The 8,110-nt window shown below is 42.0% G+C and overlaps 1 pseudogene; it reads left to right on the forward strand.

The window, feature by feature from the left end:
• The first annotated feature begins 5,708 nt into the window (after positions 1–5,708).
• Positions 5,709–5,752, forward strand: LOC117066272 (annotated as a pseudogene).
• The last annotated feature ends 2,358 nt before the right edge of the window (positions 5,753–8,110 follow it).

Raw genomic sequence — 8,110 nt, forward strand, 5'->3', positions numbered from 1 at the left:
GTACTCAGTGGGGTGGTTCTGTCTTGAGTTCTCTCTTGATGGTGCACTCAGATGGTGGCTGGAACCGGGTCACCTCTAGGGCTTCTTTACTCATCTGGTACCCAGACTGTGATGATTAAACATTTGAGGACTGAAACAGCTAGGGCTCCGGGGCATCTCCCTGTATGTGGTCTCTCCGTGTGACCTCTCCAGCATAGTGGCTTCCTGGTGGCTGGACTTCTTTCATGGTGGCTCAGGGTACCAAAGGCACATATTCCACAAGAGAGGGAAAACTCCTGGCTGAAGGCATTTTGGTTTTTTACTACCTTAGCCTAAGAGGTCACATGGAAAGAGAATTAGTATCTACCCTTTTGTGAGAAGAGTGTCAAAGAATTTGCAGACAAGTTTTAAAACCATGGCAGGACCTTAAAGACCAGGGCTGGATGTCTTCCTTTGCCCCTCCTGTTCCTGTCTGTGCCCTCCTACCTGTTTTGTGCCCAGGAGGCTGAGTGACAGCTCCTCTCTGCTCTTGCTCCTGGGACACTGCATGCTTCCTTGCATTTTTCCTGCATACTGCCCACAACTTTGTAAACAGTCCTTTTATTCAACTCCTCAAATTACCCAATTTGAGACACCGTCTGTCTCCTGCAGTGATTCTGATAGTTACTCCCACGTCCTTCATCTTAGAGATGAGGAGAATGACCCCATGCTTCCAGCCAGGAGTCCAGTACTTGGGGCACCCAATCCAGGGTCCTTTTGTTTCCATTCTATTAGCCAACACATGCAGAAAGCAGAATGGGGCCTGAGGCAAAAGGAAAAGTCACGGACACAGAGTATTTATTTAAAATTTTGACTTTTTTTTTCAGTATGGATTTTTGCATAAATTTTTATTTTATAACAGATTGCATTATAATATTATTTATCATGACTGAGTTTTTTTTTTTTTTGGCACCCCCTTAACTTTTGTGTCCCCAGGAGTCCCCTACTTGCCTCACCCTATCCCGGCCCCATCCCTCCAGCTTGCTCCCCACCTTGAGCTGCTATGGCACTGGCACTGCTGAGCTGGCTGTGGGCTTTTAGAGGCGACCCAGGAATCCTTTCAGCATCTCCTCCTTTTCCTGAGGTTTTACCATTCAACTTTCATTGCCTGGTGGGTGCCACATCTTCGGATGCTGTCAGCAGCATTTTAGTGGTGACGAATCCCTAATTTGTAACTAGGTGGAAATAGAAGCTCCTTTATTCAATTTTCTTTTGGGCACCTCCCAGGAGGGCCAGGTGTATGTCTGCCTGGCGCTCTGGAGGAAGATGGGTGAGATGCATGGTGGAACTTGGAGGCATTTGCATTTAGGGTGGAAAACAGACATTAAAAGCTGGAATAAAATATGACAAAGGCTCTTCAAGCTATATAAAAAATACTGAGTACACAACTAAATCTGTTGTTCAGAGTTTGTTAAAAGAAGGAAGGAGGGTGGATAGGAGGGGGTAGGCTGGCAGAGAGGAGGAGCAGGCTGGCAGGTCCCACCAAGGTGAGGTTAGGAGGCACCACAGATAACTAAACACTGGCTAGCTTGCAGTTTTCTCTTCTGCTGTCCTTATTTAGATCCTCTTCTGTCACTGCACGTAGCTGGCAGACTTTTCTCTTTTAGATCTATTCTAAGGCACTAAGGAATGAGGCTCTTTACACTTCATTTCTCTGCCGTCAGGGAAGAGGCTGATGTCACGTGCCCATGCGTCACCACTGCTTAACGACAGACACACCAACGGTTCTGGACCTGGCAGTACTTTTCCCTTTGATGCAGGCAGTGAGGGATGTTAAATGGCATTTCATTATGATCTACTGGCTAGATGTTAGTCATGGTATATTTTAGAGTAAGCCTGAAGGGAGTTGTAGGGAAAAGAAAGAGAGATCAGACTGTTATTGTGTCTATATAGAAAAGGAAGACATAAGAAACTCCATTTTGACCTGCACCCTGAACAGTTGCTTTGTCCTGAGATGCTGTTAATCTGTAACTTTGCCCCAACCTTGAGCTCACAAAAACATGTGTTGTATGGAATCAAGCTATAAGGGATCTAGGGCTGTGCAGGATGTGTCTTATTAACAAAATGTTTACAGGCAGTATGCTTGGTAAAAGTCACCGCCATTCTCCAGTCTCTATAAAACGGGGGCACAATGCACTGCGGAAAGCCGCAGGGACCTCTGCCCTGGAAAGCCGGGTATTGTCCAAGGTTTCTCCCCATGTGATAACCTGAGATATGGCCTCGTGGGATGGGAAAGACCTGACCATCCCCCAGCCCAACACCCGTGAAAGGTCTGTGCTGAGGAGGATTAGTACAAGAGGAAGGTCCTCCTGCAGTTGAGATAAGAGGAAGGCCTCTGTCTCCTGCCTGCCCCTGGGAACGGAATGTCTCCGTATAAAACCCGATTGTACATTTGTTCTATTCTGAGATAGGAGAAAAACTGCCCTGTGGCGGGAGGTGAGACATGTTGGCAGGAATGCTGCTCTGTTATTCTTTACTCCACTGAGATGTTTGGGTGGAGAGAAGCATAAATCTGGCCTACATGCACATCCAGGCATAGTAACTTCCCTTGAACTTATTTGTGACACAGATTCCTTTGCTCACATGTTTTCTTGCTGACCTTCTCCCCACTATCACCCTACTCTCCTACTACATTCCTCTCGCTGAGATAGTGAAAATAGTAACCAGTAAATACTGAGGAAACTCAGAGACCGGTGCCGGTGCAGGTCCTCCGTATGCTGAGCACCCGTCTCCTGAGCCCACTGTTCTTTCTCTATACTTTGTCTCTGTGTCTTATTTCTTTTCTCAGTCTCTCGTCCCACCTGATGAGAAATACCCACAGGTGTGGAGGGGCTGGTCACTCCTTCAGGAGTTGAGATACTCAAAAGGCCATTGTGCAAACACGAACAATCCCCTATCTCCTTCACAGTTATCCATCTGCAGGCATCTTACTTTAGGCTGCAACATCTCACTTTTTTTGCTGCTAGTCTAGTCATTTGGTTAATTTCCAAGGCTGTTTGTTGTCTGTGAAGGATTGACTACCTGGCTGGACACAGGGATCTCTCTAGTCTGGACTTTGTTTCTGACTCACTGCGATAATATGGGCAGATAGATCACTTAATCTCTCACCTTTTCCTCCCATCATTACTCTTCAAAAGCCTTCTTGCCAAATCACTACTTTCTTACTCTCAGTGTTCTTAGGCCTTAACGGATGATGTCATTCAACAATCCTTGATATGGGATTAAAATACTACTTCTTTTGGGCAGTTCCTAATTATTTTATTTTCTGTTTCTGCTTTATAACTTCCAGTTCCCCCTTTCTTCAATCTTCTCAATTTCACTACACTCTACATTTCAGCTCTTCTCTCTGATGCAGCTAAACCACTATATTATGGCACATGATCTTTAATGGGACACATTTCTAGCTAATCTTTTGAAATGCAGTTCTGCAATTATATTTTAACTTAGTTCCCTCTTTTTCTAATGGTGGCTTTTAAAGTCTGTTAATATTCTAATATGAAGTCATTCATTCTAATTTAATAATAATATGAAAAACATATCCTATGCATGTGCTCGTATAAAACTACTATTACTAGGAGTAAAACCCTAGTGATAAAGACATATAATATGGTTGATATAATTCAATAACAGCTACCATTTAAATACATCCTCTTTGTGTTTTATATAATATTTGATCCCTACAATAATTCTTAGTACATATTACCATTTCACATGTGAGAAAATTTACAATCAAAGACATTGAATTGAGGTGGGGCTTTGTTTTGTTTTGTTTTGTTTTACTCTTTTGTGGAAACCTATTATTTTGTGGATTTAGCATCCCTTCTTCTGAAAATGCTTCTCCCTTCTCTATTCCTATGCTGCCCGAGAACAGTCATGTTATGACAAGATCCCATCCCCTGGCCTCTGGTGGCCTCATCCTACAATTTTGTGAAACACATTAGTTTATGTTATTTTTATTTGTCTAACAGTAACATGTAAAACTTAGAATTGTTGGTGGCCTGTTTACCAGCACAGGGACTGCACATGTCAGTAAAGTCAGCTAGCAGACAGAGAGACTGGGGAGTAGCATTCAAGCTCCTGCCTTTAATCGCCCACGTCCTGGCCTCCCCATGTATTCTGGAAGAAGTCTTCGTGTCCTGATGAAAAATTTCCCCTTTGGCTTACGCTCAAGTTTGTTATCAGTCAATTGCAACCCTGAAAAGTCTGAACTTTTACCAACTGTTGATCATCATTTGGGTTGAAAATAGCTGGTATATTAGAATTTCATTCCAAGGCTGATTTATACTAGTTCCCGAAAGGGTATGTGCTTCATTTCTTCCTTCCTGATCTCAAACACACGTGAAAAATAAATCTTATCTATTAAAAACAGTTGCATTAAAAATAGCTAAATCCTTTTTTTACTGAAATAGAAAAACAATTATAAAATCCATATGAAACCAAAAAGACCTCAAGTAGCCAAAACAATCTTGAGAAAGAAACAAAGCAGCAGGCACCACACTTCCTGATTTCAAAATATATCACAAATCTACAGTAGTTAAAACAATATGGTGCAGGCATATAGACAGACACACAGACCAATTGAGCAGAACATAGAACCAGAAATAAATCCACACATATATGATCAACTCATCTTCAGCAAGGGTGCCAAGAATATACAATGGGGAAAGGATAATCTGTTCAACAAATGGTGTTGGGAAAACTGGATATACACATGCAAATAAATAAAATGGAACCTTTACCTTACATCTTACACAAAAATCAACTCAAAATGGATTAAAGACTTAAGTGTAAGACCTGAAACTATAAAACTCCTAGAAGAAAACAGGAAAAAGCATCATGACTTTGGTCTTGGCAATGATTTAATGGATATGACACCATAAGCACAGGCAACAAAAGCAAAAATAGGCAAGTGGGACTACATCAAACCAAAAAGCTTCTGCAGGCGGGGAGCTGTGGCTCATGTCTGTAAACCCAGCACTTTGGGAGGCCAAGGCAGGTGGATCATTTGAGGTCAGAAGTTCAAAACCATCATGGCCAACAAGGTGAAACCCTGTCTCTACTAAAAATACAAAAATTAGCTGGGTGTGGTGGTGCACACCTGTAATCCCAGCTACTGGGGAGGCTGAGGCAGGAGAATTGCTTGAATCTGGGAGGCGGAGGTTGCAGTGTGCTGAGATTCTGCCACGGCACTCCAGCCTGGGAAACAGAGTGAGACTCTGTCTCTAAATAAATAAATAAATAAATAAATAAATGGCTTCTGCACAGCAAAGGAAATGATCAATAGGGTGCAAAGGTAACCTACATAATGGGAGAAAATACTTACAAGCCATATATCTGATAAGTGGTTAATATCCAAAATATATAAGAAAGTCCTATAACTCAGCAAAAAACCTAATAAGTCATTTTAAAAATGAGCTAGGGACTTGAATAGACATTTCTCCAAAGAAGACATACAAATGGCCAATCGATATATAAAAAGATGCTCAATGTCACCAATGATCAAGAAAATGCAAATCAAATCCATGACGAGATATCACCTCGAAAGTGTTCGGATGGCTATCATCAAAAAGATACAAGATGACAAGTGCTGGCAGGGAGAAAAGGAAACCCTGGCCACCATTAGAGAGAATGGCAATTAGCACAGTCATTAAGGAAAACAGTATGGACTTTCCTCAAAAAATTAAAATACAGTATTGTATGAAAGGAAAGAAGGTTAACATTCCCCTTGACAAGAGGAACAGAAAATCAAATACCGTGTGTCCTCACTTACAAGTGGGAGCTAAATGATGAGAACAAACACATGGACACATAGAGGGAAATAACACATACTAGGGCCTGTTGGAAGGTGGAGGGTGGGAGGAGGGAGAGGATCAGGAAAAATAACTAATGGGTACTAGGCTTAATACCTGGGTGACGAAATAATCTGTACTACAAACCTCCATGACAGATACACGTTTACCTACGTGACAAACCTGCACATGTACTCCTGAAGTTAAAATAAAAGTTTTTAGGCCGGGCGCCGTGGCTCATGCCTGTAATCCCAACATTTTGGGAGGCCGAGGTGGGTGGATCACAAGGTCAGGAGATCAAGACCATCCTGGCTAACACAGTGAAACCCCGTCTCTACTAAAAATACAAAAAAAATTAGCCTGGCATGGTGGCGGGTGCCTGTAGTCCCAGCTACTTGTGAGGCTGGGGCAGGAGAATGGTGTGGACCCGGGAGGCGTAGCTTGCAGTGGGCCAAGATCCTGCCACTGCACTCCAGCCTGGGCAACAGAGCGAGACTCCATCTCAAAAAAAAAAAAAAAAAAAGAAAAAAGAAAAGTTTCAGCAAGCCCACTTCTGCATATTTTTCCAAAAGAATTGAAATCAGTATGTTGAAGACATACCTGCGCTCCCATGTTCGTTGCACCACTATTCACAATAGCTAAGATGTGGAAACAACCTAAACATTGATGAATGAATAAAGAAAATGTGGTATATACATACAAAGGAATGTTACTCAGTCAGAGAAAAGAGGAAATCCTTGTTATATACTACAGCATGGATGAACCTTGAGGACATTATGCTAAGTGAAAGATGCCAGCCACAAAAGGGCAAATACTGCACGATTACACTTATATGACGTATCTCAAATAGTGAGACTCGTAGGCGCAGACAGTAGAATGATAGTTGCAGGGATTGGGAGGAGGGTAAAATGGGGAATCACGAATAATGGGTATAAAGTTTCAGTTATGCAAGATGAATAAGTTCCAGAGATCTGTTGTACAACGTTGTGCCTATAGTTGATAATATTGTGTTGTGTACTTAAATATCTTTTAAGAGAGTAGATCTTGTGTTTTAACTCTTCTTACCACAATAAAATAAAAATAATAGCAAAATTCATTCAAACGAATCATCTTGAAAGCAACTGAAAACTATTTGGTGGTTGTTGTTGTTGGTTAACTACAATTAGTTTTATTCAGTAGTCTTTACTTCTTTTTTTTTTTTTTTTTTTTTTTCTGAGACGGAGTCTCGCTCTGTCGCCCAGGCTGGAGTGCAGTGGCCAGATCTCAGCTCACTGCAAGCTCTGCCTCCCGGGTTTACGCCATTCTCCTGCCTCAGCCTCCCGAGTAGCTGGGACTACAGGCGCCCGCCACCTCGCCCGGCTAGTTTTTTGTATTTTTTTAGTAGAGACGGGGTTTCACCATGTTAACCAGGATGGTCTCGATCTCCTGACCTCGTGATCCGCCCGTCTCGGCCTCCCAAAGTGCTGGGATTACAGGCTTGAGCCACCGCGCCCGGCCAGTAGTCTTTACTTCTTAAAGTACGCAATGATATGTTCCATTTTCTAACATTCCAGCTAATTCATTAGTCAGGAAAGGAAAAAGGAAGTTCATCTAAAGCATGGATTAGTGATGTTCTATGTTGATGTGATAAATAAAAGAAAAAATTTATTATTACAGGCCATAGTACAACTTCTGACTTGAATGCAGAGGGATTTTGTGGTCACCCTGAAAACATGGCCTATAACGTGACTGTGAAAGTCAAGTGCAGCCTGTAGAGGCTCTGCCATGAAGTGTTAGAAGCTCTCTGTGTGCGATGCGTCTCATCAGTCTAGGCACAATTTTAAATTCTGTACCTGCCCCCATGTCCATGCATTGAATATGGATCTGCTACTGTGTGGCCACCTTGGCCTTCAGGCTTAACATAGGTGACAATTTGCTCTGGGGCTTTGTGAAAGAAAAAATGTCTTAATCCTACCTAACAAAAAGAAAGTATTAGCCCTGCCTAACAATAGTTGAAGACCCAAAAAACACCTATCAGGGACTGTATAACACTGGAGAAGCTATCTGGAAAAATATGGAGAAAAACTGAAATATTTGAAAAGAATGGAGGTTAACATACAGATAATTTCCAATCAGCATACTTGGGGACTCTGAGTTTACCCAGAACATATTTTTAAAAAATTCCAGTTTGCTTGAACAAACAACTTTCAAATATTAAGCTAATTGTTTGAATGACCAAAACAGTCCATGAAAATAATTTATCCTTAGTCTTCACACATAGGCCTACTTATTGCCCAGAAACTTTCTCTTCTGCCTAATCCAAA

Source organism: Trachypithecus francoisi, unplaced genomic scaffold (assembly GCF_009764315.1).
Source record: "Trachypithecus francoisi isolate TF-2019V2 unplaced genomic scaffold, Tfra_2.0 Lachesis_group2, whole genome shotgun sequence".
In the NCBI taxonomy this organism is placed as follows: domain Eukaryota; kingdom Metazoa; phylum Chordata; class Mammalia; order Primates; family Cercopithecidae; genus Trachypithecus; species Trachypithecus francoisi.